Genomic DNA, 8,149 nt, shown 5'->3' on the forward strand with positions numbered 1-8,149 from the left:
CCCCCCCCCCCCCCCAAAAAAAAAAATTCAGGCTAAAAACTCCTGTCCATGAAGTCCATAAATAAAAATGGATCCATCCATAAAAAGCTAAGAAACAGTGAGTTCATTTGAATATCCATCATTGCTTTTGGAATGAGATTAGATTCAAGCAGCACCACTTGATGTCTAAGTGGGAGCACAGCTCAGCAACTTGAAGAGAATTGTCTTTCAGCCCCTTCCCTCCTCCTTCCCTAGCCATGTGCTGCTGCTATGTCTCCTAGCTATACCCTGTCCACTCAGTGGTCACCTCAAAGGCATTCAGGGCCATGTGGGCAAGCAGTGTAGCTGGGATGGAGCTGTGGGGCTTGGAGAGAGTCAGTGGGTTGAGATCTGGTGGTCAGCTGGTCGGTGTGCTTGGAGAAGCAGCATGGTTTTGGGGTGAGTAGGATACCCTTGGAGTGGAGGCAGAACCATGTAAAACCATTGCTGTGGTCCTCACAATCTCCTACTTAGGGTTTTCAATTTGATTAAAGATAAAAAGCATTATGAAAAAATATATTTAGTAAAAGTGTTACCTTCATTAGTCAGCTCCAAAATACTATTTGGAATGATAATTACATTTGAAAATCAAGATTAACTCTATTTTTTGAAAGGGAAAGAGCAGATTAGGATTTTTTGGTTTCTTTTTACTTTCTAAACAGATAAGTCGTAAGATTATTTTTTTATCAGTCATTTCCAGGCTATTTTTTTTACTGACAATCTGCAAACTTTATACTAACAACTTTTTACTAAATTTGAACCCAGCCCTTCTAACTGATGTCTAAGGCCTGACAGAAGGATTACATTTACATCATATAAAACATGTGTCAGTAAAAAGGGCCCTGATTGTAAGTAAAAAAAAATCTTGGGTTGGGAACCTTGTTCCTGTCCATACCAGTTGAGCTCCTAGACATCTTTGACATCTGGCCTTGAATTTGTAACAGGAGAGGAGATGGCTAGACACGCAAACTGAACCTCAGAGCCTGTACTGTACATTTAAATCATTTAGTCCTAATAACAAAGCAGAGATAATTAGTTGAGGCATAGTGCTGCAAAAATGCAGCTATACTGCTTCCAGGTCAAGAACTAATGCAAGAGCTTGGGGATTTCTGCATGGTTAACTCACAAGCAGATTAAACAGGAACTTTCCTTTCTATTGACAGTTTTATTTGTTTACAGAGACCAATTGCAGGCGATATCAGTACTGCACAATGCAGAGATACCTGATGTGACTCTCAGCAAAGTAGTTCAGGTACCTGAACAATAATCACATTTAGGAGGGTAAAATTACTCCATGCACAGAACTGTACTAACAGCTACATACTGCTTTCAAGTACACGCACTAGCTAATTCAGACCTAGCTGGGTATCTCTATGCAGCACTACACTTTCCTGTATAGACATGCCCTAATTTATGCTAAAAGGTACTTGCCTTTTGTGGTAAAGGTACTAGATTTACCACAGGAAGTGCTGCAAGAAGTCTACTAGCACTAATGTAGGTTTCCTGTTTGACTTTAGGCAAATTGCTTAGTATCTTTATTTCCCCATCAGTAAACTGGGGAGAATAATCCTTTTGTGTCCTTTTCCTTGGGCAGGAAATACATTTTAACATGAAAGGGGTCAGACAGTGTAATCTTGAACTCATTTAAAGCAGCTTTTTCTAGTATTATTGCTACTATTAAGGCATGGCAGTAATGAATTTATATTCTCCATACTTAGCTCAAAGAGTTAGCTTAGTGATGCTAGTACTTGTATGTAGGGTAATGTCAATATTAATTAATAGCAATAAATAACTCATCTGTGTCTGCTAACTTGTGACCAGGCACTAGAATAGCCATGATTCAAACCAAGATGTGATCTGAAGTCAAGAGCATTAATGGTTTAGCTAAAGAGAAGGCACCTTCTAATTAGCTTAGTAGGAACTCTGTGACTCTTCTTCTGGAAGTCCTCTATGCATTTTGTGTAATTGTAGCGAAAGAGAAACTGAAGTAGTGGAAGCTTAACTGCAGAGAAAACCAACAAGTTAATGTTACCTGTGTTAGTCTGAAGGCAGGCAGAAGGCAGAATAGAGGTGTACCTTATAGACTGAATCGGAAATGTATACACTTACTTATCTGAGCTCACTTCCTCAGATTTCTAATTTGATTTCATCAGATGAAGTGAGCTCAGGCGCACAAAAGCTTATGCATATCTGATTTAATTAGTCTATAAGGTGAATTGCTACCCTGCTTTCAAGTTAATGTTGGAAATTCATTATAGATCAATGTTATTGAGATGGGTAGAACTGAATGATTCAGATACAATTATTCATTTGTAATCTCATTTTCAAAACCAGAGTGAAAGACTGGAATCAGTTTTGATTTACTGTTAATTCTCAGTGTTACTGGAGACAGAATGATAGTAAGAAAACAGCTCTTGTGGGTTCATATTTTTTAATGAATTATAGAATCCTGAAGCTCTGAACTTCAAGATTATTTCTATGGTGGAAAGCTTGGAAATGCTCAGTCATTTTCAAAAACGTTTTTTATTTCAATATTTGTATTGGGTGATTCCATTAATGTCTCTAGGGTATCAATACAAAGATGAGGAAATTAAATAATGTTTATATAATTATTTCAAAATATTTTGAACTTGTAATGCTGCCTTGTTTAAAGTTGTTTGTAGATTTTACACATCAACAATTCATACTAGAGACTAGCCTGTTTTGGAAACCTATAAATATCTAAAAAAAGAATAAGAGTTAAGTAAGAGATAGAAAGATATTTCAAGTGGGGGTGAGGGGGAGGTGGTGTGTATGCACAAGTGTGTGCATATGTTGGCATATCTATACACGTCTCATTCTCTTCAACAGTTTTTTGCAGTAGTGAAAAATTGGAACTTTTGTCAGTAGGTCATCAGATTAGAGGTCTCACAAAGCTGGTGTTTCAAAGCTATTATTGTCTTCAGTCATAGAAAAGATAAATGGATATCAGGAGTTCAGTTAACTTTTTCCATTAAATAGAAAAATTTGGTTTCCTTTGGTTTCATTGATCTCATATCCTAATTAATTAATGCTCCTTCTTTCCTTCTTTGTTTCACAGAAGAGAGAGAGAGAAACTTTTTAACACATTTCTTATAAAAATGTTAATAAACAAAAATGTAAAAAGTATACATTGCTTCACCATAGGACTGGGCATTCAGCCATCAGATTTACATCATAATCAGATATTGAAACCCCCTTCTGTCTTCCACTTATGTCTTTCACATGACCACACTCTTTGGACTAGCTGGCCTTCTTTCACCATACAGAGTGCCCCCTCAATGGCCCAGTATAACACAAATTCATCTATGTTCTTTTGAGAGAGAAAGAAAGAAAATCCTGTGGGCAGCAGAGCTGTAGAAGATGTTGTTACAGAAGTGTGTGTGAAGAATTGAACACAGGAACACAGCTTTTCCAAGATTATTGCTGTCTATTAAATTTAGGGCTCCTCTTTGATGCAAAATTTAGGGCTCCTTTTTGATGCAACCAGTAGGAATGGGCATTCCCACATGTGGTAGTCATCTTAACATTAATTAACTACTTGATTGCTGCCTAAAGCACCTGGTACATGGAGAAAATCTGCCTCTAGTGCATTTTAATGAAATAAGCATATCAAAGAACACGGTGAAACAGCTGCTAAGCTGAAGGAGGGGAAGGCCTAAAGGTTCACAATGGGCTCTTATCTTGTATCTATTATTTACATAGATTTTATGATAATTTTAACATGGTACTTTTTTCAAATATAGAAGAGCTAAATACGGAATAGCTACTGCAGTAATGCTATTATAATACTAAACATAATCTCTGTTTTAATTAACTTAATTGCACTTTCAATTATTTAAAGCCGGATTCTATAAAAAACTATCATAGGTAGCTTTTTTGGGGTGACCCACAGTACTTAGCTTTATGCCTTGTATTTAGTGGTTGGAGGAGGAATTCCCTATGTTTTAGGTTGATGACCCTTTCTGGTTTTAATAATGCCTGTAACCATTCCAGGCCCTATTCTGTTCTTCCCTCTCATGCAGCTATTATGATTTACAATAACATCTAACGCCCCCAGTCACAGGCAGGGCCTCGTTTTGTGATATGCAGGATAAACACATAAGGAAGCACAGTCCTTGCAAATTCTCCTTTAGAACCACACACACACACATAAAGAGTTAGTGGAACAAATAACATGGAGGAGGTTGTGCTGTGTCAGTGAGGATACCAGGATCCCTTGGTTACTTGATGGTTTGGACTGATTAAAGCTTTGATTATTAATTAACAATAATGTTGTATTTAAAAGTTATATTTAGGTGAAGAGATGGATATCAGCAATCTCACTAGGCCTATGTCAGCAATAGAATTATTTCAAAGTAAGACTTTGTTCTCAATTTATATAGATTTGTTATGTTTTGGGGCAATTGCTTATGGGGATGTAAGTAACTCACTGTCCTAGATAAATTCAAATGAAAGTGTTAATGAAAACACTTAATTACAGTGTTGTTCATCTTACTGTATTGTTGGACCTGAAATAGCTGTTTTAATACTGTAATTTAGTTGATATTATTGGATATTGCTTATTCTTTAAAATATTCTCTGATAGTCCTAGATAAAAGACAAAGCAGAAATACATGTAGCTCTGATAAGATTAGCTGGAATTTGTGTGAATTCACATTTCAGACTCCTTAGCAGGTTTATGTCTTTGCTTGCTGAATCTGTCCACATTGTTCAAGATCACTTTCCTTTCATACTCTTCAGAGTGCTTTGTCAGAGGTGAGTAATCATTATTACCTTCAGATCCAGTTAGGGAGACTGAAGCATACATGGATGAAATGACTTACCCAAGGTCATAGAGAAAATCCCTGACAGAGCTGAGATTAGAACACAAGCCTCTTGAGTTTTAAGCATGTTTACTAGCAAAATGCCATTTTTTTGGTACTTGTGGGGAAAAATATGCTATGTGGGGACAACCATTGGGGCAGAAATCTTAAAGTGCCATTGAATACCTTTATTTAACATTTAAAATGTTTTTTCTAACCCTGCTGAATTTAAGTAATTTATAAGGAGTCAGTTAACCTTCAGGCCAATTTCTGCCTAGCTTTATACAGAGGTATAAGAGGCCAGGAATCAATAACAGATCTAGGAATGGGGTGGAAATGTGTGGCCTCCCCACATTGGCTGTGTTTCACATGCACAGTGAGCTCTGAATTCACTTCAGTGGAGGCTCCTGTTGGAGTGCGGCAAGAACAGTGAGCTCTGGGCTTACCAGTTGATTGGGATGGGATCTAGCCAGAGCCCCTTCTTTCACATGGCTCCAGAGCCCAGGGGGTGAATGCTGCTGTTGTTCACCCTTCCCCTGTCTCTCACTACCTATTGAACTCATCAGCAAGGGAAAGGAGGAGATAAGCAGCAGTGGCAGTGCTCAGGCCCCAGTCTTGAGTCCTGCAAAAGCATAGACTCTGGTCAGACCCCAGACTAAGAGCTCATGTGCAGTGGTGTAACAAACAAGGTTGACACTCCAGGGAAAACCATGCAGAGGGTGTTGGGGGTATTTGTGGGTTCTGAGAATGGACAAGAGGGTGCATAACTCCAAGAGTAGGGATGGGGGGGTGCAGTAGATTCATAAATTCATAGACACTAGTGCTGGAAGGGACCTAATAAGATCATTGAGTCCAGCCTCCTGCCCCAGGGGCAGGAAGTCAGCAGAGATCTTAGGATCCCAGCAAGATAAACATCCAAATGTCTCTTGAAGGCATTCATAGTAGGTGCTTGAACCACCTCTGGTGGCAGTCTATTCCAAACCTTGGAGGCTCAGACAGTAAAGTTCTTCTTTATGCCCAACCTGAAACAGTCATGGAGGAATTTGTGACTATTTGACCTTGTCATCCCTTGGGGTGCTCTGGTGGACAAACATTCCCCCAGATCCTGGTGAGCACCCCGATAAACTTAAAGGCAGCCATCAGATCACCCCTGAGCCTGTGCTTTTCCAGGCTGAAGAGTCCCATAGTTCTCAGCTTTTAATCATAAGGTCTGTTCTCCTGAACTCTGATCATGCACATGGCTCTTCTCTGGACTCTCTCAAGCTTCTCCACATCCTTTTTGAATTGTGGAGGCCAAAACTGGATGTGGTACTCCAGCTTCGGCCTCACCAAGGCCAAGTACAATGGGAGAATGACATCCTGGGATTTTCTTGAGAAGCATCTATGGATGCAAGCCAGAGTTTTCTTCGCTTTACTAGCACCAGCATCACATTGATGGGTCATGTTCATCTTGTGGTCAATCATGACCCCCAAGTCCCTTTTGTCCACCCATTTCCTGAGCCTGTCCAGGTCAGCCTGGATCACCCTCCTGTGCTCAGGTGTGGATTCTTTACCCCAGAGTTTGGTGTCATCGACGAACTTGGGCAGTCCACTCCTGACACTAATGTCTACTTCATTAATGAAGATGTTAAATAGTATAGGCCCTAGGACAGAGCCTTGAGGGACCCCACTGGTCACAGCGTACCACAACAATTGACTTCCATTAACCACCACCCTCTGGGTCCTACTGTGGAGCCAATTCCCCAGCCAGCGGAGTGTGGTGCAGCTGAGGCCCCAGTTGGCCAATTTTGCCAAGAGGTTTTGGGATACCAAATTGAAGTCTTTTTTAAAGGCAAGATATATGACATAAATCTCTTCTCCCTTGTCCAGGTGATGGGTCACCTGGTCGTAAAAGGAAATGAGACTGGTCAAGCAAGACCCACCCACAACAAACCTGTGCTGGCTATCCCTCAGGATGTTGCCATCAACCAGTCTGTTAAGGATGGCCTCTTTGATAATCTTTTCCAAGACCTTGCCTGGGATAGAGGTCAGGCTGACGGGCCTGTAGTTTGCCGGATCCTCTTTCTTCCCTTTCAGTAGTCTTACCCATGCCAGGAACTCCTATACAGTCCCTAGCTGAGCATTGTTGTCACTGCCATTTAATCTGCCTGCTCCAGCTGTTGGTCTTAAAGCAAAAGGATTAGCAACCAGAGACTGTTCTGGAGTTTCCAGCATGTGTATGCTTCTGGGGTGTGGACTCTGTGGGCTTGGTGAGCATGTCTGGTGCCCCTCCTAATTTCATGCCTGGGGCAGGTCCCTCTCTCACTCAGGGTCTTGTGAAATATTAGCATTGTTGGGCATGCAGGCACATACACATGATTCTCAAGATAAACCCAGAGATTTCAAATAGGAATCCATAGCATTAAAAATATTTCTGACCTGTTGTGGTTCTTTCTGAGTTCTTTTCCACTGAATAGTTTTATTATTTTTCTGTAGTCAAAAAGGAAGGGAAATCTAAGAGCTGACATTTTCTGAGGGGTGCAAAGTCTAAAAAGGTTGAGAACTGCTGCTATACTATTTTGATTTTTGTTGTGAACCTCCATATGGGTGCTGCAGAAAGAGGTGTTTGCTTAGCCTGAGGATGGGTACTCTGTTGGGATCTGCCGGCTCTTGGAGAGAAGCTGCTATCTATGTTATTTTTGTACTTGTGATTTGTGACAGAATGTGCTCACAGTGTTGGATGTGTCTGCTTTTTTTAGTATTATGCGCATTCAGATAAATAAATGGTGTCCCATCTGTAAAATTAGAATCATGGCTTTTGCCATAAGTGAAATTTGAAACTCGATAGCCTTAACAAAGTTAAGAGCTATGTTTAGTTGGGTAGGTAATCTTATCTTCATTTTCTAGATGGAGCAATTGAGGCTCAGAGAAGTGAAGTGAAGAGGTTGGGAGGTATTTTATAAGTGTGCATTATGCTTTGTCCAGGAAATCATGGGGATGTGTTTAATCTTTATTAGGTGTGTCTACACAAGATGCTCAACACTGCATTAGCAGAGTTTACTGCAAAGTAAGCATGTGTATCTACACATGCATATGCTTACTTTGCAGTAAATCTCCCTAATCCTGAGTAAATTTGCTACCTGCAAAGGCAAATAGTAAATTTACAAGAGATTAGTAAAGGTGCCATAACGCTCATGTAGACACCTGACTGGGACGAAAATCTTCTCCTAGTCAGCTGTCCACCACATGGTAGGAGATTGCTCCCTGCCCCTGAGAGCTGCCTGCTGCCATGTCAGGCTCTGCCACAGGAGCCTGGGGGGGGGGGGGGG

The sequence above is a fragment of the Gavialis gangeticus genome, unplaced genomic scaffold, assembly GCF_001723915.1.
Source record: "Gavialis gangeticus isolate Ggan-Ray unplaced genomic scaffold, GavGan_comp1, whole genome shotgun sequence".
In the NCBI taxonomy this organism is placed as follows: Eukaryota; Metazoa; Chordata; order Crocodylia; family Gavialidae; genus Gavialis; species Gavialis gangeticus.